We start from the raw sequence: 24,399 nt of genomic DNA, 5'->3' as shown, positions 1-24,399 counted from the left end.
AGGGGGGATTTAAGATACGCTTATTTGCCTAATTATTTGGTTTAGTTAAGTTTGCTGGCATTTTAAGTTAAGCAATTAGAATATACTTTAGTTGATTGGTACTTTTGGCTTTTATTAGCGTTGTCACCAACTGAACCACTGTTACCACAGATTGTCCGGAACCTTGTCTCCAGCTGTATAAAAGCTACCAAGGCATACGAATTGTGTTTCCTGGTTCACATTTCGAAAACTCTAAATACTTTCTTAAAACCAGGTGGCGCCCGAGGCAATTCTCATTAACTTTTGTTCTAGAACATACTTTAATTCGAACTCCCGAATAAATAGCGTCACAAAATTGGCGCCCGAGCCGGTGCAACCGCACCCCTTGACTCCAAAATCGCGATAATATGCCAACTAAAGAAAGACGCTTTGATAGTTGAATTATCCAAGATTGGATTAGACACCAGTGGCACCACAGAGGTGTTAAGAAAACGCCCAATTGCCTACTTAATGGGTGGAGAATCAACCCCGATAGTCAAAACTGCACCATTTATTTTCCCTGCAGTTTATACCAAACCGACCGCTACCACAGTAACTTTACCCCCGACTACCGTAGTAGTTAAAGTTACCGAGTCACTTACGACGACCGCCCCCATTTTTACAACGCCATCGACGTGGGGTACTACGCGCCCCATCCCCAGTTGCAACACCGCCGTAACGTTCACCTCGGCTTACACCACGCTACCGATCCCCGGGGTCCGAGCCCCCCCTCTATCTTTGACTTTACCGGTGACTTATCCGTGGATACCGCCCATGACCACGGCCAATGAGGCGTTAACAAAGCCACTTTCCTGTCTGCCGGAACCCACGCCGACCCTGAACCGGCAAACATCCATGTATTTTCGAGCTCAAGACTGGAAAGTCTACTTTAATGAACAGGATGATCCTGTTGCTTTCCTGGAGCAATTAATGACTTTTACGATGTGTTAACTCTGTCACAGAAAGCCCGTGAGACCGAACGCCTCTTAGAGGAGGTAAGGCAGGCAGAGGCATGTAGTTACCGCCCTCAACCTGAGTTTACTAGAGTGAATAGTAATCAGGAAACGACCGTAAAATCACAACCAGTACCCGAGACACGGGTTACCGTACCAGGCCGCCCACGACCAAATGAAGTGAGTCGACAGCCTCGCCCCAACCAGTTTCTCAATACAACGCACAACAGGCCAGCCATCCCGTACCGAAAACCGTCAGGATGCTCCCGTGGGCAATCCTGGAGGAATATGCTGGCGATGTGGAGAGACTGGGCATTTCCGTACAGAATGTACCCGTCCACCCCGTCTGTTCTGTTCCAGATGTGGGAAACAATGTGTACAGTCTCGGCATTGTAATTGTGCACGGCCGGAAAACCGTCTGTTGCTGATATACCAGCAGTTACCGCCCTTAATGCTTTCGTGTCAACTGACAACCGACCCCACATCTCTGTCAGAATATTTCACACAGACTTTATGGCATTAGTAGACACTGGTGCTGCCCGTTCATACGTAGGGGCCGTGGTACGACAGTTGTGTCTTAAACACGATTGCACACCTCTCCGTCCAGCCGTTGAAAACGCTAAAGTTGCAAACGGCAGTAAGGTAGATATTACCGAGGCTTTCAGGGTCAAATTGACTTTTGAGGGTTACCCGACTGTAACGGAGGTGTTGCACTATTTACCAGGGTTAACCGTATTTATCGTACTTGGTATGGACTTACTGGGAAAACATCCATTTCAAGTAAATTTGCAGACAAGGGCTGTACAAATAGTAACACCATTGATCCGCCTGAGCCCTTAGCGTTGACTGAAACCGAAAACACCAGGCTTTCACGGTACTTACTTACGGTATTACCGCATTCACGGTGTCGGGCATGGGCTTCTTTCAATTCAAAGTCATGCCATTTGGTTTACACTCAGCTCCCGCTACATTTCGACGATTAATGGATAGAGTCGTCGGCCCCGATCTGGATCCGTACTGTTTTGCGTATCTGGACGACATTATTGTTCTTGGTGAAACTTTTGAACAACATCTCGACAACCTGTCTGAGGTATTCCGTCGTCTCAGAGCTGTAAATCTTAGACTTAATCCAGAAAAGTGCCAGTTTTGCCGAAAATCCCTACGTTACTTGGGTCACCTGGTTACATCCAATGGTATCTGTACCGACCCAGAAAAAGTGTCAGCCATTCAAAATTTGCCGGCACCAACTACCGTAAGAGGTGTCCGCCGTTTCTTAGGCATTGCCTCCTGGTACCGTCGTTTTGTGAACGGCTTTTCCCAGATTGCCTCTCCCCTAAACCGACTATTAAAAAAGGGAGTCAAGTGGTCCTGGTCAGAAGACCAACAGCAAGCATTTGAACAGCTAAAGAAATGCTTAACCGAAGCCACTATTTTGGCATGTCCAGATTTTTCCCGACCGTTTGTACTACAAACAGATGCGTCGGATCATGGGCTAGGTACTGCATTAATTCAGCATGATTCCAATGGAGACCACATCACAGCTTATGCAAGCAGAACGCTGACAGCTACCGAGCGGACGTTTTCGGTGACCGAGAAAAAATGCTTAGCAATAGTCTGGGGAGTTGAAAAGATGCGACCGTACCTGGAAGGTTACCGTTTTACCGTAGTGACTGATCACCAGTCGTTACGTTGGCTACACTCCTTAAAAAGCCCGTCCGGACGTCTAGCACGTTGGAGTATTTATCTCCAACAATTTGATTTTGAAATCAAGTACCGTAAGGGAGTTTTGAATAAAGTCGCGGATGCTCTGTCACGAGATCCGGTTCCGACAACGCCTACCGATCCGCCAGACTCCGTAGCAGTAATTGAAGACTTTGAGCCGTGTTCTTGGTATCTGGCCAAGAACAAAGCCGTTGAGAACAATCCTAGTGAGTTTCCCGATTACTGCATAAAAGACGGCAGCCTGTTCCGACATTTCTGGGATATAAATGAAGGCCGTTCTGGGATATAATAATCACCGCCGCACACAAAAACTGCTCGTGAAACCGTTTTACGGCAGAACCATAATGAACCGACCGCCGGACATTTGGGAATAGCAAAAACTACCGTCCGTATTGCCCAACGTTATTACTGGCCGGGAATGATGCGTGATATTGCTAAATATGTCCGTAATTGTTCCTCCTGTCAAAGATATAAGCTTTCACAGCAGGCACCTCCAGGCTAGATGCAACCGTCTCGTAACAACAATCCTTGGAAAACCGTCAGTACCGATTTAGTTGGCCCTTTACCTCGTTCGGCCAAAGGAAACAACTACCTAGTAGTTTTCCAGGACCGTTTCACTAAATGGGTACAGTGTCGAGCGATAAGGAAGGCAACAGCCCGTGCCGTAAGCCAGGCTTTCTACGAGGAGATTGTAACTCGTTTTGGTTGTCCAAAGACCGTGCTGTCCGACAATGGCACCCAATTTACCGGCCAACCGTTTAAACAGTTGCTTGAGGAGTTAGGAATAGCTCACCGTTTCACTCCGCCGTATACGCCTCAAGCTAATCCTGTCGAGCGTACTAACAATCACAATCACAACATGACTCTACCGGGTTCACGCTCGCGTACCTGAATTTTGGCCGTGAGTTAGAGCCCCCAAAGGCTCTGTATCGCTTTGCTAGGCCGGAAACCGACCGTACCGAACCGTCCGTGGAGCCCCAGCTCTCCGATATTGAGGAGCATAGCAACCGCCTCAAACAGCTTCGTGATATTTATGAGCTGGTCCGCCTGAATCTGAGCCGGGCGTTCACCACTCAAAGTCGACATTACAATCTCCGGAGACGCGAATGGAGATGTCACTTGGGAGATCATGTTTTCCGCCGGGAAAATCCTCTGTCTTCCGCTGTCCGAGGTTATACCGTTGTCAAAGTTGTTTCTCCCGTGGTCTATGATCTTAAAGATCGTACCGGCAAAACTTTTCGACATATCCACATAAAGGACCTTAAGTCGGCGTATGTCGAGGCTAGTGCGGAAGTCGATGGTAGGACAGGTCAAACGTAACCGCCTGAAGTTTCTTTTTCTCCTCCCCGAACGTTTTCTCAGCGTTTTTTTTTTGCCTGTCCGACCGAACCCGTTTTTCTTTAGATGTCCGTTAACCGCACCGTTCCGAAGTCTCGCCGGCGCTTGCCCGGTGAACCTCCCCACGGCGCTCCTCCGGAGAGTAGTACCTCCATGAGAGTAGCCAACTCCTTGGCTGTCACCGCCATGAAGACCCGGGTGGCGCAACTAAAAAGGGAGGCCCAGGCACTGAGAGCCCCGTTCAGGAGTCGGCCAGCGCCCACCAAACCTGACTCTGCTTCCGGTCGCTGCGTCCGCCTGACTACCCGCAACACCGCCGGTTACGGAGACATCTTCGGACCAGCGATGGTCGCCGGGTACACGTCAACGTGCCCTAAGCCCGTCAGTTCCGGTGGTCCTTTCCTGACCCTCCGTCCGTGAATTTGTTCTGATTTTTTGTTGTATAAGTAGTGCCGTCAACCGTGGGAAACATTCTTATTTTATTTTGTTTGCTCCGCCCGCTACCTTTCCAAATCTCCAGCTAACAGTTTTTTTTTTGTGGTTAAAGATGTAGGATACACCTGCAGTGGGATTGCGAACGCTCCATTCGATTCGTATCGGTCACGTTTCGAAGTGAAACGCGATTGGGAACCTTTATTTGTCGATACGATATCATAGCCAAATAAACGAAACGATACGAAGCCAAAAACTCGATAGCTAAGCAGTCATCGAATACACACCGAATGGTTTCGAATTGGACCATTTTGCGAAAGAGAAGACTTTTTTGTAGTTGTTTTCTTTTTCTAATAAACTTAACCTAACATAGTTTAGACTTTAGAGTTTGTTGTTTGTTTACTGTTTTGGCCAAAAAAAAAATGTGGGAAGAATTGGCTGCAAGACTGAATTCGTTGGGCCATGGAGAAAAGACTACTGAAAAATGGCAAAAAGTAAGTTTTTGGTAGTTAAAAGTAAGTATAGCTATACCACTGTTATTATTGTGAGTATTGCATCAGCATTCCTGACCTTTTTGTATTTTTAGACATGGTCTGACATAAAATATGCAATTAAAAAGAAGGCTAGTACAAATAAGTCAAATTTATTCGAAACTGGAGGAGGACCTTGCACAGCCAAAAAGTTAACTGAATATGAAGAGCGGATTTTAGCCCTTTTGGGCCAAAGTTTTTTTGAGGGTGTTGGTGTTCCAGAATGTGGTGTAAAACAGGTCATAGTGTCGAAACAATAAGATTGTTTAGTTATTTTGATTTTTCAGCTTCCTTCTTTTATTAATTAAGACTTTAAGACTTATCTTTAAACTTGACTTAATATTATTTATTTTACAAACTTTATAGGTATTACTATCTGGTTCTTTTCTAAGGGCATATAGGTCAAGGAATATATGGGGTGTTTATTGTTTATGTGGATAATCTGTTAAAACACACACTAACTTGTCTTAGGTCCCAGCAACAGAATTACAAGTTGAGCCTGACCATTCAGAATTATTTACTCTACCCTTGGATACTACAACCTATGTTAATTATGATGAAAATCCAATAGATGTTACTCTTGGTGACCATACTTATATAAAAGCCACACCAAAGAAAAGGAAAAAAAACATAACAGCAGAAGAAAGAGAAAATGCCTTTTGTGAGGAATCAGTCAATGAACTGAAGGAAATTAGAAAAGAGCTTCAAATATTAAACCAAAACATGAGTGAAATGAATACAACTTTTAAACAATTGGTAAAAATACTTGAAGAAAAAATGTAATAATTAAGTTTAATATGTTATTTTTTTATTCACTAATTGAACATTATGTTTAATGTACTTTATCAGTATTAGTTGTTTTGATTTGTTATTCATGTTAGTATATAGGTATATGTAAGGATGTATTTTTCAATTTATTATAGATTTCCACAATGCCACAATATTATAAAACTGAACTACCATTTAGTTTTGGTATTCTCTACTCTATGCATAATCAAAACTTAAATTGGACTTAGCCTGATATTAAACATTTATTATAAAAATAAATAAATAGAAACAAGTATTTACATCTAGCTACACTTTTGTTAACATTTTTGTCTACTTGAAAGATCCAAAAAAAAAAAAAAAAAAAACTAGAAAACTAATTTCTAAAGTACAAATTAACGATTGTATCCCTCTTTATAATCCCTTGGTGCCCCCTTTCAGCAGGTGGCATAGCCGGGATTGGTAGTCTGTCTTGATCTTCAGGTGGGATTTGTATTTCAACAGGTAAAGGCTTGATATTGATGATACACATATTGTGCAATACAGCACATGCCATTACAATTTTTGCTGCAAATTGGGGTGAATATCTAGCAGTTCTTTCCTTTAAGACACATCGAAACTTGCCCACAAAGTATTTTATCTAATATATTGTAACATAAAGATTACACTAGGTGCCGTTACCCTAAGTTGCCCCGGTCTCCCCCAGTACAATGTTTGTGTCAGCAATATTTGCGAATTGGGGTCATGATGTGGGTATAAATACTGCACCAAAAGCACGTACAGATTACCGAACTCTGGGGTCTTCCCCAGAGGGAAGTCACTGACTGATCTCTGGGTTAGTCTGGGTATGCCTATTGTGGAACTTAACGTGGAGCAGTAGGTGACCAAGTGCCACACCCTAGATCAGCCCTAGCAAAGGAAATAGTGTGGGCGAGCAGCTTAAGTTGCCGTTCCTACTTACCTCCCTTTGTTAGGTACTTAACGACTTTACCGGCTCGGTGAATGCCCTCGGACCTAAGTCTAGGGTTCATTCACCACCGCTAAAGCGCTGCCCTCCGTGTATCTTCAGCCTAGCCAGTTTCACATCATGCTCCCAGCCATCTTGGCCATCTGGGGGTAAGATAACTAACTAGACTATAAGGCACTGTAACGTAATAAAAGTGGGTTACCTGTGGAATCCTGTGTATTCTTCCCCCTCAACCAACCCTTAACGTGACAATATTATCATATTTATTATTATCATTATTTTTTGTCACGAACCTCATTTTAAAAACACCAAAGGTTCTTTCTACAACATTTCTAGCTCGCATATGGGCTTGGTTAAATCTTGCCTGAGGGGTGCCTGCTGGGGGATTTAGGAAAGGGGTCATTAAATGTTTACTCAGAGGATAACCCGAATCTCCTATTAGCCAAGCTTGTTCGTCTTGTTCTAAGTTTGTTTCCATAAAATATTTTATTTGAGAATTGTTCCATATAAAAGAATCATGTGTTGCTCCTCCGTAATTTGAGTTTAAATTTATAATTTTCATTTGTGCATCAACTATAAATTGGCAATTAAGAGAATGGTACCCTGTAAATCAATGATAATTGTCAATAATAAACAACTTTAAATTAATTATAAACAAATTATCACCTTTGCGGTTAAAAAAATTATGTTCTTCATCTTGACCCGGTTTTAAGATAGCAATATGAGTACCATCTATACAGCCTATGACCCCCGGAAAGCCGAACTTTTCCATAAAGTTTATTTTATTGTTATCTCTAGCTTCTCTCGTTATTGGGAATTTAATGAATTCATTGACCAAATAATGCGAAGATATTGCAAGGGTTACTTCATGAATTATAAAATGAATGATGGTTTGACTAATTCCAAAGTTATATTCTTCTCCCAAATTGCGCTGGTAGGCTCCAGTGGCATAAAATCTTAGAGCGACTAGAATTTTTCTTTCTATGGAAATCCCTCTCACTGTCGTTGGTGCGTTTAAATGTGGTGTAAGTAACGCAATTAATTGGCGGACCATATTTTTGTTCAAACGATATGGTTCTATAAATCTAGCATCGGGGAGTTTAAATGGATTGTAAGATTCCCTAATTTTACGTCGCAGTCGCAATAATTGGAGATTTTGTCGTCTTACATTATTTCGACGAATTAATCTAACAATTGGAAACATTTTCGCAAATTTTAATCGTTTTCTTTTTACAGACAGCTCATAAAAACTAAAAAATGATACAATAACTATTAATAACGATTCAAATTTAAAATTTCCCGTCGCGGTGAAAAATGAAAATTAAATCATCTGTCAAAATTATACTTCAAACGCACGTCAAAGGAGCAGCATTTGAACTATTTTTTTTGTCGTTTTGCAGTTTACAATCAACTTTGGTCGAACCTTCGGGTTCGTATCGAGTTGTCGATACCAAATTGCATTCGCTTCGAATCGACCGTTCGCAATCCCACTGCAGGTTATGTTTTTAAGTTGTTTGGGTGTCCTGTATTATGGGCAAGTAAAAAACAACAATGTGTTTCGTTATCCTCCACAGAAGCAGAATGTATTGCTTTGGCATTATCTGTATCAGAGGCCTGTTGGTTAAAACAGCTGATATCTGAATTCAATCTGTTTAATTTGGAAGAACCTGTAAATATTTTTGAAGACAATCAGTCAACCATTGGTATCGCTAACAATCCGGAAAATAATAAAATAATCAAACACTTAGATATTAAGCTATTTTTTGTAAAAGAGAAAATTAATACAGGGGTTGTGAATATTCAGTACATTAGCACAGAAGATCAGGTCGCAGACATTATGACTAAACCTTTACAGAAATTCAGATTTGCCAAGTTGAGAGAATGTTTAAATTTAGAATAATTTATTTTTTAAATTGACTTTAAAATTTCACTAAATGATATTTACCTTTTTGTAAAAATAATTTCATTGAGAGGGGGTGTAAAAGATAACAATGAAATTATTTATAATGTTAATTTGTAAATGACTGAACTATTAAAAAAGAGGAGAAGAGCGAAGTATTGGAAATGTCAAACGTCATTGTTAGGGTGGACGTGTCTTTGCGCTGATATAAGTTTAGTTGTGTAGCTGTACGAATTAACATGTGCTGTTCTTTATCATCAAAATCTTTTTAACCTTTTTCTAATAAATCCAGATATTTATTCATACGGTTGTTCAGTGTTTCTACTAGAAATCCTACTGCGCTACAGCGAATGCTAAAATATAGGTTGTACAAACAAAATGAACAAGAAACCATCCAGATCACAGATATCAAAAAATCCGTAGTAAAATATGTGACATCTTATAAACATCAAACTGAAATTTAAAAAAAGGCGTAGTTGCAAAGAAAAAGTTTTACTCAAGAGATTAATCGCAAGGAAGGTACAAAATAAAAAAATGTGTATACTTTTGAGTGTACAAATTTGAGTTTGAAAGAGCCAACCAATATCTCGGATCATGACTCAAGTCATGTAAAAAGATTGATTTTATATTTAGTTCTCAAAGAGTGTTTCAAACACGTTCTAAGTTTGTATACACATTAAAAAAACGCGTTTTTTTTAATTCTAATAATAAACTGGCTCTGGCTCGTTCTTAGAAAACACATGTAATAAAAGGTTAATTCTTGGATATAATTCGGAACTGGGCAGACACAAAAAGTTAATTTTGCTGTAGGATGTTAATCAGTTGGAAAATAAATTGTACGTTTGATAGATATTAATGACTGATTGCTGGTCTGGTTCAATTCCAATGTCAACTTCTGCACAGTTACTCAGTTCGCCATGCGTAGATTGACATTTAAAGGAATGATAATTCATGTAATACATCTCCATTTAGTCGGACATTAAATAAAAAATATGCTGCCAAATATTGTGGATAGGAAAATGCTGCATAAGGCATAACAGCAAATCGAAATAGCAAATAAAACTACACACAACCCGCGCCCCAATTTTTAGTTTATTAGTAAAATAAATAAGAATTCCAGCATTCCCCTGTACGACTTTTTATGCATCTCGCTTCACCGGGAGAATATCTGAAACAAAGAAAATAATATTACGACAAGAACATAAAAACGTCAACGTGTTTTAACCGATTTCAGCTAAATACCTAACAAAAAATTCAAAAACTTTTTATTACATCCGGAGATTTCCGACAAAAACCGAAAAAGACAAATTTCTATTTGTTTTTTCTGATTATTTTGGAATTTACTCCAGATGTAATAAAAAAATTTGAATTTTTTTACCAAATTATTTAGCAATAAAATGCGCAACGTTGTCTCCATTTAACTAAAGCTCTATCAACAATAGTTTCTGAAATAGCAATGCATCGAATTTGTAACACCCTTTATACAGGGTGTCCCATAACTATATGACAATCTCTCGGGAGCATACAGAGGTCAAAATAATACGATTTGTTCATATAAAGATTTTTCCTAAAGTCACTCCTAAGGGAGATATCGAGCCCCCAATTAACGGTTTTGGCCGTAACTTTTGAACCACTTTGTATATTGTAATGATTTTTGGGTTTAATGTTTTATCGAAGACCTTCTATTTGATATCAAAACCAGGTATCTCGTCTTAGCAGAAAGACAGGAACTAACTGGTACCTAAGGCAAAATTTGCTTAAACTTTGACAGCTGTCATTATTTTCAGCTGCAAACGCCATTAATGTATACTCTTGACATTTTTATCGAAAAATTGTACTCTTCTTTTATTTTGATAAAATAAACGGTTTTCGAGATAAATCGATTTTTCATTGAACTGCTTAAACCACAATGTTATTAAAAATATTCGTTCCACTAGTTTTTTATGTAAATTAGTATTCAAAGTTTATGTGTAGAATAACGAAAGATATGGAAGAATACTCGTTAATTGAATAAGCATTTAATTATTTATTTTTTTATTAATTTAATTTAATTTTTTAATTATTATTTTATTCATTTTTCACCTCTGCCAACCCCTACTGTCTCTACCAGCTTTCATACTTTTTCGTTTCGTTCTGCATTAATTTCGTTTTCCATGTGTATTTTAAACAAAAAACGAATTCAAGAAATATTTTTAATAACGTTTTGGTTTAAGCAGTGCAATGAAAAATCGATTTATCTCGAAAACCGTTCATTTTATTGAAATAAAAGAAGAGAACGATTTTTCGATAAAAATGTCAAAAGCATGCAATGGTGTTTGCAGCTGAAAATAATGACAGCTGTCAAAGTTTAAGCAAATTTTTTCTTGAGTACCTGTTAGTTTCTGTCTTTCTGCTAAGACGAGATACCTGGTTTTGATGTCAAATAGAAGGTCTCTTTCGATAAAACATTAAACCCAAAAATCATTACAATATACAAAGGGTTCAGAAGTTACGGCCAAAAACGTTAATTGGAAGGCAGTATTTTGGGGCTCAATATCTCCCTTAGGAGTGACTTTAGGAAAAATGTTTATATGAATAAATCGTATTATTTCGACCTCCCCTGTATGCTACCGAGAGATTGTCATATAGTTATGGGACACCCTGTATAGGGTAAAAGTTTAAGAATTAAGTGTATAATTTAAAATGTATTAATAAATGTGGTTCTATTTAAAAGTACCCATATTTTATCTGCCACGAAGTTATGCACCAGCCTGCATAGTCATAACAAAAAGAAAACATTTCCAATTTTTGTTTTAAAAAAAATTGCCCAGTCTAAATTAAAACTAATATTATCACATAGCTTATAAAAAACAAAGATCACAAAACGGTGCACGCTAGATGTAACAAGTCTTCTTGATGAATCAAAAATTCAATAATATACATTATAAAACAAAGACAATTTGGACTGTTACAGTTTTACAAGATACTTTTTGTAGCTACACAAATCGTTTACTCTGATTAAGATAATCAAATCAACCTTAATGTTAAGTCCTGTCTATCTGAGATATTATTTATAGAAAGGGAATAGCTTGAATAATCAAATTATCTAAAAAATCAGAAGAATTTACTTGGTTTTAAAAACACTGCAACTGCACAAAGGTGTTAGCTTTATAATCATAGTACTCATAAGATAGAAGATGTCTCATACAAGCGGTGTCTTGAGTTCATCATTTGTACTCACTGCAAACTACCTCATTATTACTATACTTTAAACATGCTTTTAGATTAGAGACACTAAATATAATACATATTGATTTGACGTTCAATAATGCAATTTAGCAAAGTAAATAATGATGATTATTGTTAAGAATATTGTGTTAACGTAAAACTGCAATGCTTTTCATTTTAATGTCAATTTCAGTAAAAATAGTTAACTAACATTAAAACTTGCTCTTTTATGCACTGTTCTAATGTAGTACTTCTTGGTGGGTAATTTGAGCCTTGTTTAAGTCATTTTCTTTATAAAAGTTATGCTTTCTCACCCACATGAAAAAGTAGTGAAGTATTCAGCATATACCAGATACAGATCTGTAAGATAGGCCTAATTTGCTACTTGAACTATAGTTATGTTAAAAAAAAACATTAAAATAAACATTTACTGATTAGCGCTTCTATTTCAGTCATTGTCAGTTTGAAAAGCATTGACATTTATTTGATTTGTTTACTATTAATTCTTTTCCGTTTCTTTGTGTTGTTAATCATTTATAAAGTTTTCTTTTTACCACACCACCACAGTTCTTTTAAGAGCTATTGTTTCTACGCTTTTAACATTCTGTAAGTACTTTCATATTATTATTATTAATATTTTTATTTTTTTTATATCGGCTGTCACGGTCTAACCAAAATTGACATAATTACTAACCTGTTTTGAAAAAAAATGGGAGTGTCTATTATGGTTTTTATTTTGCCATTTGGTTTTAACAGAATTAATATATGTCATAAATTCGGAATTACTTACTATTACAGTATTTTTTAGAAAATGCCTGGAAAAATTCTCCACAGACAAGCCCAGCAGTTAATTCTTAACCTTTGTGAATATTTTGAATTGGAAAAAAACAATGGAGGGCCTTTAGAAGCTTTATCATCTGTTCAGGAAGTAAATAACAAATTTTAAGACCTTATATATTCTTAGTGATGTATTTTTTTGATACTAGAGGGTTGCAGCTGCTTTGAAAATTTCCCGCAAAACTGTTTATTCAATTCGGAAAAAGCAAGCAAGCAATCTTATTTATTTCCTCACCTAGAAAACGTAAATCGAGATGTTATCGACGGGCCAAGACCACTGATGTATCTGAAAGCATTAAAATGGATGTTCGAAATACATTATATGATATGTACAAAGATAGTGAGTTAATAATAGTAAAACATATCTACTTTTGTAAGAAACATCTATAAACATTTTATTTTTTCAAGAGATTTTTGGGTTGCATTAGATTTCTCATAAAAATTTCTTCAAACATACATTTTTACAAATTTTATATCACAAAAGTTTCTTGACAATGGCACCCATTAAGTGTGAAAGAGTATATTTTTGGTGTAAAACATATTAATAATAAAGTCATAGGAAAAATAAAATATGCGTCTAAAATGTTTTCCAGCGGGTTTAAAATAAAATAAGTGAATTGCAACCTGAAAACTTCCGGCTCTGGCATATGAGATACTACAGCATCACTCAGAATGTCTTATTGAATTTTTAATTTGTTGTATTTATTTTAGAGAAACATGTAACCATCAAAAACCTAAATCAAGAGCTTAAGGTTAAAGAAATAATACATATTGGTGATACATCTCTGCGAATTTTGGTAAATGAATTAGGTTTCAAATTTAGACGGGATGATAACAGGAGAGCTCTCATAGAACGAAGCCATATTTCTTCCATGAGGGCTTGTGTTTTACGGAAATATATGGATAATATGACCAGTGAATACCGACGACAAGTGATTTTCCTGAATGAAACATGGATTTACTCTAAGGGAAATAAAACAAAGTCATGGCAGGATGAAAGTATAAAAAGTGTGCGTAAACCAGAAGGATATTGTTACGATTTTCCCGTGGGTTCACACAAAGTCAATTTAACTGAACAATTAATAAATTTATTTACACTTTAAAACACTCCGTACAATAATTAACTCAGCTATTAAAAACACTTCCACAATTACTCCGCTATTTAACTTTACCGCGTTCCCAAATTCACTAACTAACTACTCCTCTCGACACCGCGTCTTTTATATTCGTAAACCACGTTCCAGAATGACCGCGAAACGCTTCGCGGGTTGCCTTGACCATTCAAGAATATTCCAGGTAGCGCTTCCTAACTGTGGCCTACTTTAATACGCGCCCGGCCAGATATTGCGGCGCATCGGTTTCATCCCGAAGTGAGCGCTCGTTAAGAAGTATCGAGCATAGTAGGCCCAGACCATAACACTGCCCCCCTCTTAAAGCTGATCGCCCCGATCCGCTTCATCTAATCCCTGGTATTTCTTGAGTCTGTCCAGATGGACAATTTTCATCTTGCCTTTGGGACTGCGTTGGACTCTGTACACGACGTCGTTTAACCTTTTTACCACATTGTAAGGTCCCTCCCAAACAGGTGTTAATTTCGGTGATTTGCCTTTCTTCCTCTGAGGGTTAAACAACCAAACTTTATCATCCTTCTGGAACCCTCCCGAATTGGCCCTCAGATCATAACGAGCTTTCATCTTATCGCTAGCTAGATTCAAACTTTCCCTGACCAGATCATGGATGTTCAGTAATCTGTCTTGCAACTCGTCAACGTAGTTCTCAATGTTCGTGCTTTGGCCTGTTGGAGATCCGAACACCACATCACATGGAAGTCGCAGTTCTCGACCAAACAGAACTTTAGATGGTGACTGTCCCGTTGAGTTGTGGACTGCTGCTCTATAAGCCATCAAGAAGAGCGGAATATGCTGGTCCCAATCTTTCTGATGCTGATCAACAACCTTTGAGAGATGTTGCTCTATGGTCTTATTAAATCTCTCGACCATGCCATCCGACTGAGGATGAAGCGGCGTTATTCGGGTCTTCCTAATGCCTAGCAGGTCACAGAGCCTCTGAAAGAGCTTGGACTCAAAGTTTCGTCCCTGATCAGAGTGTAACTCCAACGGCACACCAAATCTACTGAAGACATTTTCGACGAGAATATCAGCGACTGTGCTGGCTTCTTGATTTGGAATCGCAAACACCTCAGGCCATTTGCTAAAGTAATCCATGGCAACAAGAATGTACTTGTTGCCTCTGTTGGTCTCAGGAAAAGGCCCAGCAACGTCTATGGCTAAACGTTCGAACGGCAATCCTACGTTGTACTGCTTCATAGGCCCCCGGGATCTCGTCTGTGGTCCGTGGCTAGCTGCACAAATGGAACATTGTCGACACCATGATTTCACGTCTTGGCAGTAGTTCACCCAGTAAAAGCGTTGCCGGATTTTGTCCAAAGTCTTATTTACTCCCAAATGAGCACCAGTCTTTCCATTGTGCATTTCCTCCAGTACGTGGTCGACCCTTCCTCTGGGAACTACCAGCTGCTTCCTTATCTCTTTTCCATCGGCACTCTCCCAAGCTCTTTTTAGCAAGCCGCCTTCAACCACAAGCGAGTCCCACTGAGCCCAAAGTGCTTTGAACGTCAGGCCTTTGCTAGAGATTTCTTGCCAAGTTGGTCTTGGCTCGCTTTGTTCCTTTCTCAACAACAATGGGCCTATGTCACTGTCTTCTAGTTGATCCTTCCTAATCTCATCGGGACTCCATTCATCATCGGTCTTCAGCTGAACCATTCTGATGGACACAACTCCTTCACGTTGTTCCGTTTTCTGGCAATGTTTGCAATCTTCGGCGCAAGGTCTTCTTGATAGAGCATCTGCGTTATTATGCAGCTTTCCGGGTCGATGCTTGATGTTGAAATTATACTGCTGGAGTTTTTCAAGCCATCTTGCTACTTGTCCTTCCGGTTGTTTCATTCCGAGGAGCCACTTGAGTGCCGCATGGTCAGTCCTTATCAAAAATTCCTGTCCGTACAAGTACTTATGAAAGTGATCGACTGATTATACTATTGCCAGTAGCTCTTTTCTCGTTACACAGTAGTTCCGTTCTGCTTTGGTAAGTTTCCTACTGAAGTATTCTATAACATGTTCTTCTCCGTTTTGGATTTGAGACAATACAGCTCCAATACCAGAATTACTGGCATCTGTGTCTAAAATGAACTTTCCTTTTGGTTGTGGATAACTGAGGATGGGACTGGAGCAAAGTGATGCCTTTAACCTTCTGAACGCCTGATCACATTGGGTATTCCAACAGTAGGGTGTTTTGTCCTCAGTAAGTTGATGTAGCGGAGCTGCGATGTTGGCAAATCCCTCCACAAACCGTCTGTAGTAGGTGGCAAGTCCTAGAAAGCTTCTCAGTTCGTGTTTATCCTTCGGTACTGGCCATTCTCTAATTGCTTGGATCTTCTTGTCGTCCGTCTGGATTCCGTCGACCGACACCACATGCCCAAGGAATTCGACTTGCTTTTGGAAGAACCAACACTTTTTGGCGTTCAATCGAAGATGGGCACCACCTATTCTAGCAAATACTTCTTGCAAGTTGTCCAGATGTTCTTCAAAAGTTTTTCCCATCACCATGATATCGTCCAGATAAACCAAGCAAGTCTTCCAGTTAAGGCCACGAAGCACAATTTCCATTAGTCTTTCAAACGTAGCAGGAGCATTACAAAGTCCGAAGGGCATCACATTGAATTGGTACAGCCCATTTCCAGCAGAAAAAGCAGTCTTCTCCTTATCTTGCTCCTCAATGCCAACTTGCCAGTACCCACTCTTCAAATCTAAAGTAGAAAACCAACAGGATCCTGCCAAAGTTGTCAGTGTGTCGTCGATACGGGGAAGTGGATAGCTGTCCTTTTTGGTCACGTCATTCAGTTTTCGGTAATCTACACAAAATCTGCTTGATCCATCTTTCTTAGTGACCAGAACAACAGGTGATGACCAAGGGCTGCAGGATTCTTCTATGACTCCGTCGTCAAGCATCCTGTCCACTAATTCCTGCACTTCCTGTTGTTTGGCTATTGGTAGTCTCCTAGGTGGTTGTCGAATCGGTTGTGCATTGCCGGTGTTAATTCGGTGTTTTACAATGGTAGTTTTTCCCATATTGTTCGGTGTTCCAAATATGCTACCATGGTCCAAAATCAGTTTCCGAGCCTTCTTCAGTTGTGGTGTTGACAGATGTTTCCAGGTCTTTTCAAGTTCATTTAAGAGCTTGTTTTCCCCCAACTGCTCCTCCTGTTCTGGTAACCCATCGCAATTGGTTATTTTAACTACAGGCTCGAATACCGCAATAATTTCGCCTTTGTTGATTTTGACGTCGTCTGAAAAAATGTTTGCAACTCTTATTGGGACTTCACTTCCTCCATTTACAAGTGATTTCCCAATGAGGCATCTTCCTGGTCGGTCCGGGTTTCGTACAAGTCCAACACAGCTCCCAGAATTCTGCTCCAATTGTCCAATAATTATTTGCTCGGAATTGCCGCTTATCTTTACTGTCTGAGATGCCAAAACATTAATGGGTGACTCACAGCGGTGACTGGTTGACAGGATGAACTCTTCACTTCCAAACCTTAGGATATTTTGTTCGGGATCAAAAGAAAATCCATGTTGACAAATCAGGTCCATTCCCAGAATAAATTCATCTTCAATATCCGCTACTAACACACTGTGGTAAAACGTAATCCTTCCGTAAGGCAAATCTTGATTGTTATTTCTCCTAAAACTTTAGCCGATTCTCCAGTCACAGTGCGCAGGAGAATACTTCTTCGTAAAGGCTTAATTTGACTTTTATCCACAAGGTTTGACCGGATCAAGGATACTGCCGCACCGGTATCCAAAGTAAAAGTAACGTTCATCGCATCCACCTTTCCATCTACGTTCAGGCTTCCCATTGATCTACCCAGGCTTCTGATGGAGATAATTCTGGGGGCTTTGTCTTCGCTAGTCAACATTCGCCCCGTAATGTTGACTAGTGGGAGTTTTCCTGGTCCCTTCTGGATGGTTGTACGTCCCTCGTTGGAGAGCGGGACGGTATCCTTACTCGACAATCTCGTTTGATGTGTCCCGTACGTCCGCATCGATAACACTCCACTCTCGTGATCGGGCGTGACCGTTCTAACTGTGTGGACTGGCCATTTGCTAATGCTGCCATTTGTTGCACTATTTGGCCGAACATTGATTCAATTTTATTCATTGGTGTAGCAGCATGATCGGCTGGCGGTTCTCTCTCCTCTTGAATAGTCACGGCCCTGATCCTTGGCTTTAAGTCATTGCACGCAGCTTCAACTTCCAGCGCTCGAACTAGTAATTCGCTGCTGTTGCTTCCTTTGAACATCTTCAGCATTTTCTTTACTTCCAGATCTCGAATCCCATCTACAAAACACTGTGCCACAAGTTCTTCTTGGATTTCATCCGGGACGGCTGGGTAAGCCAGATGCACAAGGCGACGAATTTCGGCCTCAAACTCTTGTAAATTTTCACCAGTTTTCTGCAGTCTTGCCTTTAATTGTGTTTGGTACACTCCTTTCCTATGCTGATCCCCATAACGTCGTTCTAATGCAGCTACTAATGCGTCATAGTTGCTTTGTTGGGCGATAGGCAGAGTCTGTAACAGCTCCAATGCAGGTCCTCGTAATGCCACCACCAGTGCTACAGCCTTTTCCTCGTTACTCCATCTATTTGCATTTGCAGCGGCCTCAAATTGGAGTTGGTACGTTGCCCATGAAGTTTGACCGTCGTATGTGGGAGGCTTGATCTTGTTGAGCCCGTTTCCGGTGATCACTGTAGAGCTGGCTCCTCTGCTGTCAATTTTCTGCTCTAAGTCACGTAACTTTATCTCGACATCATTCTGGATTTTATTAATGTCCTCCCGAACATCATTAATGTCCTCCCGAACATCGTTCTGAATTTTATTAATGTCCTCCCGAACATCGTCTAATTTTACCTGAACGTCATACTCCATCTTTTTGAGACTATGGGATACATACTCTTGGATTTCTGTTTTGGTCCCCGCTAGACCGTTCAATATTTCTACGTTACGTTTTTCTTGCCGCTCTCTATCTTCTTGACGCATTTCTATATCTTGTTGTAGCATTCTTTCTTGTTGTTGTCGAATCCTTTCTTGTTCTTCCTTCTCTTGTTGTCGAATCCTTTCTTGTTCTTCCTTCTCTTGTTGTCGAATCCTTTCTTGTTCTTCCTTGTCTTGTTGTCGAATCCTTTCTTGTTCTTCCTTCTCTTGTTGTCGAATCCTTTCTTGTTCTTGTCGAATCCTTTCTTGTTCTTCCTTGTCTTGTTGTCAAATCCTTTCTTGTTCTTGTCGAATCCTTTCTTGTTCTTCTTTGTCTTGCCGTCGAATCTCTTCTTGTTTTCCAAGCATTGCCATAATAGCTGCAAGTTGGGCCTCCATGTTTGCACTTTGACGTCTTGTTATTGGCATAAAATAAATTTAACACACCACTGTTCCGAAAATCTCTAGTCCGGTTCTGAACACAAGTCTTTAACCCGAAGTTTAGTTCCAATTCACGTCGCACTAACGTCTGATCGCACTTCTGACACCAATTGTTACGATTTTCCCGTGGGTTCACACAAAGTCAATTTAACTGAACAATTAATAAATTTATTTACACTTTAAAACACTCCGTACAATAATTAACTCAGCTATTAAAAACACTTCCACAATTACTCCGCTATTTAACTTTACCGCGTTCCCAAATTCACTAACTAACTACTCCTCTCGGCACCGCGTCTTTTATATTCGTAAACCACGTTCCAGAATGACCGCGAAACGCTTCGCGGGTTGCCTTGACCATTCAAGAATATTCCAGGTAGCGCTTCCTAACTGTGGCCTACTTTAATACGCGCCCGGCCAGATATTGCGGCGCATCGGTTTCATCCCGAAGTGAGCGCTCGTTAAGAAGTATCGAGCATAGTAGGCCCAGACCGTAACAATATTTTTGATTCACTTTGGTATAAGGTTGTCTTAGTGCAAATTTGCAGCCAAAGATCTCTACTTTCTAACTGATAACACACGCAAAATTTTAAACGTGACGAAGCTTTAGACACGCCCGTTTCTCTAATATGAACACAACAGGTTTGTTGACGAAAACTTGATTTGATTCATATGATTATAAATGACGTAGCCTTTGTGACGCACGGGTAAACTCACTCCGCGAGAACAGTATACACCCTACTCCGAGCACAACAACTTAAAAAATACCAGACAAGAAAAATGTGTAGTAATGATGCATCAGCAGGGTTAAATACCTAGGTTAAGTTTGAAATTGGTATTGTAATCTTACTTAAGACCAGCAGGCTCTATGTCCTTCAAAAAATATACATTTACTTGATTTTATTGTCTAATTTTCAACTATTATTGAAATATTGTATTAAAATAACAAATACAACTATTTTAGCTGCACGGGAATCTATTTGACATAACATAAATAATAAAAACAAAAGCAAAGTGACAAATTCGAACTTTAGTTGACATAACAACAGATGGAAGATGGCTTAATCAGCAGAATTTGAACTTAAGTGTTGGATAGTTAAAAAAAAAACATTGCAGCTGCATAAATACAGGGTGTTACAAATTAGATGCATTAGCATTGCTATCTCAGAAAGTATAGTTGATAGAGCTTTAGTTAAATGGAGGCAAAGTTGCGCATTTTACTGCTAAATAATTCGGTAACATTTTTTTTTTTAAATTTTCATTACATCCGGAGATATCCAACAAAAACAACTAATCAAATTTCTATTTTATTTTTTTCCACTTTATTATTGATTATTTTGGAAAATCAATTGCACCTTCTAGAGGCATTAATTTATGCTATTTAAGAAAATAATGTTTGTATTTAGCTACAACGTTTCGTTTTTTAGATACCATCATCCACTTAATATTTTAAAATACGGACCGGGACTTTCGATTTGGTTTTTTTAGTAGCTACCAACCTACCGAAAATAATGATGTGCCACACTTGTCAAAAAATTATACCTAGTGTACTTAGGTATTTGTTTTTTTCAAATATGCATTTGAAATTCATATGTTATCATAATGAGTGAATAATTTAGTTTGATATGATTAAGCTGATTCATCAAAACTCAACCGCGAATTCAAACATGTGAGTATCTGAAAAATAAATAACTAACGAAAAACATATTTTTTTTTTAATAAATGAAAAGTACCATAAGAAACTCTCGCTCTTTTTCGAAGGAGCAATGAACCTATTTATTAAATTATATAAAACTAAATTATCTACTCATCATGACAAGATATCAAATTCAATTGCTTATTTTTTTAAAAAATCTTAAAATACCAAGTACATAATACGAGTACACTAGGTATATTTTTTGACAAGTGTGACACATCATTAGTTTCAGAAGGTCTGTGGCTACTAAAAAATGAAATAAAAAGTTTAGGTCGCTATTTGAAAATTTGAAGTTGACGTTGGTATCTAAAAAAGTAATGTTTGAGCTGAAAACTAAAACTATTTTCTTGAAGAAAATGTGCCTGCAGAAGGTGCCATTGATTAAAGTGGTAAAAAAATAAAATAGAATTTTGAGTTTTCCGGTTTTTGTCGGATATCTCCGGATGTAATGAAACTCTTTTGAATTTTCTTTTTTACCAAATTATTTATCAATAAAATGCGCAACTTTGCCTCCATTTAACTAAAGCTCTATCAACTATACTTTCTGAGATAGCAATGCTAATGCATCGAATTTGTAACACCCTGTATGTTTGGTTTAAAATCATGGTACTAGATAAGCAAATGTTGTATCATCTAAGTAATTTCGTAGACATCATTTGATCTGAAGAATTGACACGTATATGAATTAGATTATTACTGTTCCTTCAAACGTGCATTTAGATAACATTACATACAGTGCTTTTGTAACATGCATGCTGCCCAAGTTCAATAAAATTAAAAAGACTAACTTTTCACAAAAATTCTCGAACCCCCTCATGTTTTTAATTTTATTAAATGCTGCTTGTGTTATATGAATTGGAATTATACAGGGCCCAAAAACTGGGTATTTAAAATAATTTTGATCTTTTAAATGGCAACACTTCTTTATTATTGTATAATTTGGATTCTAGAAACAAACAATTCTAAATATGTTCCATGCAACTTGTACCACAATTGTCCTGTAAATATTGATAATTTGACACCAATAATTTTCCAATAAATAAGATGAACATCCCCAAAAATTATTGATCACATTTTTGAAAAAAATGTAAAAAGATAATAAACCGTCTTGGTTATTGTAACAGTACATATGGTTCATTTTGAACAGCTGATTTTATTTTTTTCAATTTTATTAAGTAAAAGTTGTAGGACCTATAATTTTGAAATGTGTATTTGACATTTGTTTGAAAACAATTGAATATCAGTATGGAGTATGTTGCATATGTTAAGGATTGTTTGTAGAATCCAAATCCTCCTATAAAAATAAGGTTCCAAGTGTTTTTGCAAAAAGTAAAGCCCACTTTAAAATTTAGTTTAAGTATTAGTAGGTATTACTACTCACTGTAAAAATTGAAGGTGATTATAAATGATAAGTTTATGGAGGTTATTACATGACATATAGACTGACTATGAAGTGCCAGCACATAAATAGTAAATATTTCATAAAAAGTTGTAGCTTGTAGCTGCAATCCTTTTTCTTTAAGCCGGAACCCAAAACAAAAATGAAAAAGTTAATAAAATCATGTACCTAAAAACTATAACTTTTGTGATAATATTCATGTCAATGCCAGGTTAACCATACTGCAGGTGCGAAAAAGGCAACAAGATTTAATTTTAGTATTAGCCATAAAAAAATTTGGTTTTTAAGTGAATTCAGTTATAACTAATACTAAATTTAAATTATTTTTTTATAAACTACTTTGGTCATAAGCATTGATTCTATTCTTAGTCCTAATATTAATAATATAACTAAAATTTTGCTTTATAAACTAGGCTTAAGTCCCTTCCATTTCATCACATTCAAGACATTGTACAATACATATTAACTCAATGTTGAGCAATGCCGATTACTAAAGTGTACAATGATAATTATTAAACATAAAACAATAATGAAAAATGCATTAGTTTTCATTTGAATGTCAATTTAAGTAAAATCACTATACTGACCTTGAACCTTGCTTTTTTATTCACGGTTCTAATGTAAGTAGTTGATCCCATTGCACACCATTTCACTCTTCAACTTGATTGATATGTTGCAATCTTCTTAGTGGGTAATTTGTTCTTTGCTTAGGTCAATTTCTTCATAAAAGTTATATTTTCTCATCCACATGGAAAAGTAGTGAAGTATTCAGCATATACAGGATACAGATCTGTGAAATAGGCCCAATTTGTTAGTTGAACCACCCTTAAAAAATTGTCAGACTAGACAAATTTTTAGTAATGTATACAAAAAATGCATCAGCAGTTCACGTTAGGTACGAAATTGCGATTGTAATCTTACCTGGGCTAGCAGGCGTTGTATGCATTATCACCATTGAAAAATATACATTTACTTGAATTTAGTGAATAATCTTCGCCAAGTATTGGATTATTGTAATAAAAATACAATAATTATTTCAGCTGCATGTATTGTAAACTTCTTTGACACAACAAAAAAAACCAAACAACAGCAAAGTGAGTGACAAGTTGGCATTTGACATCATAACAGATCCAAGATGGTCTATCAGCGGAACTTCTTTCCTCAATGCGTTACGCCGGGTGACGTCACAGTGGATGCTCGAGTGCACAATATGCACCCAAGGGATAACAGGCGTTGTCCGTGGTTTTGTATTACTATTTGATTCTCTCTCTTCATTAAAGTAGTCCATCTTCACAGAGTGGAGGCATTACATTCTTCTGAGATGATATTTATAGAAAGGGGTAAGTTCTACGAAACGAAATATCTAAAAATTTAGATCATTAAGTATTGGATTTATTGTTTAAAAAAACATAGCAGCAGCACAAAGATGTTTTCTTTACAATCATAGTACTTGATACGTAGATATTCAGCCTTATGCCGTAAATCCATTGACTTAATATCAATATTGAAATAATTTCAATGAAAATTGACCACTATTTAAATTTTTGGTCACATAGATATGCACTAAGGACAATTGATTAAAAAAACTGTAGGTAACAATTGATTGATAAAATTTCAAGCTTGTAACAAAACTTAATACGGGCCTGCCTTTTAAATATCTGCAACACTAAAGTACAACCCTGTACTGACCGACAGCCGACAGCGCCCGCCGGCCGGCAAACGAATTAATATAAGTTTAAGTAAGGTTAAGTGTGACAAGCATGTGAGATAAGCTTGGGAGAATAAAGTTTTCCAATTTTAAAAGTGATTTACTCATTTTTTACTGCTTAAAACTTTTCTTCCCTGGTAGCACGGGATTTACAGAAATTCCCGTCTACAATTGGCGCCCAACTTGCGGCTACGGATCGCGTAAAAAGTGTGTTGTAATACAGACACTGGAAGTTCAGTTCTGCCTGTTGCATCATCACCATCACCCATCACCAAAATCCAGAAACTTTAGTGAACTTTTGTGGGATGTTCGTGCCGAAACGTGCCTGAAATCCTTTTTACCGATACAGGTAACATTATTCTGTAAAACAGACACTGGAAAATTCAGTACTGTTTCTATAAATCATCACACTTTTTTTCAACTTCAAATTGCTGT

General features: G+C 38.1%; 1 long non-coding RNA gene across 1 annotated transcript; it reads right to left on the bottom strand.

Annotated features, from left to right (window-relative positions):
• Positions 1–9,698: 9,698 nt before the first annotated feature.
• Positions 9,699–23,628, bottom strand: LOC145738232 (uncharacterized). Its single transcript, XR_014180651.1, has 3 exons — positions 23,178–23,628; positions 22,844–23,046; positions 9,699–9,793 (listed from the first exon to the last, which is right to left on the bottom strand). It is a non-coding gene; the product is annotated as an uncharacterized LOC145738232 (long non-coding RNA).
• Between the last annotated feature and the right edge of the window lie 771 nt (positions 23,629–24,399).

This window comes from Ips typographus, linkage group LG15, assembly GCF_016097725.1.
Source record: "Ips typographus isolate SLU linkage group LG15, UJ_Ityp_2.0, whole genome shotgun sequence".
NCBI classification, from domain to species: Eukaryota; Metazoa; Arthropoda; class Insecta; order Coleoptera; family Curculionidae; genus Ips; species Ips typographus.
The sequence above is the reverse complement of the archived record's forward strand: the minus strand, read 5'-3'. Positions and strand labels throughout refer to the sequence as shown.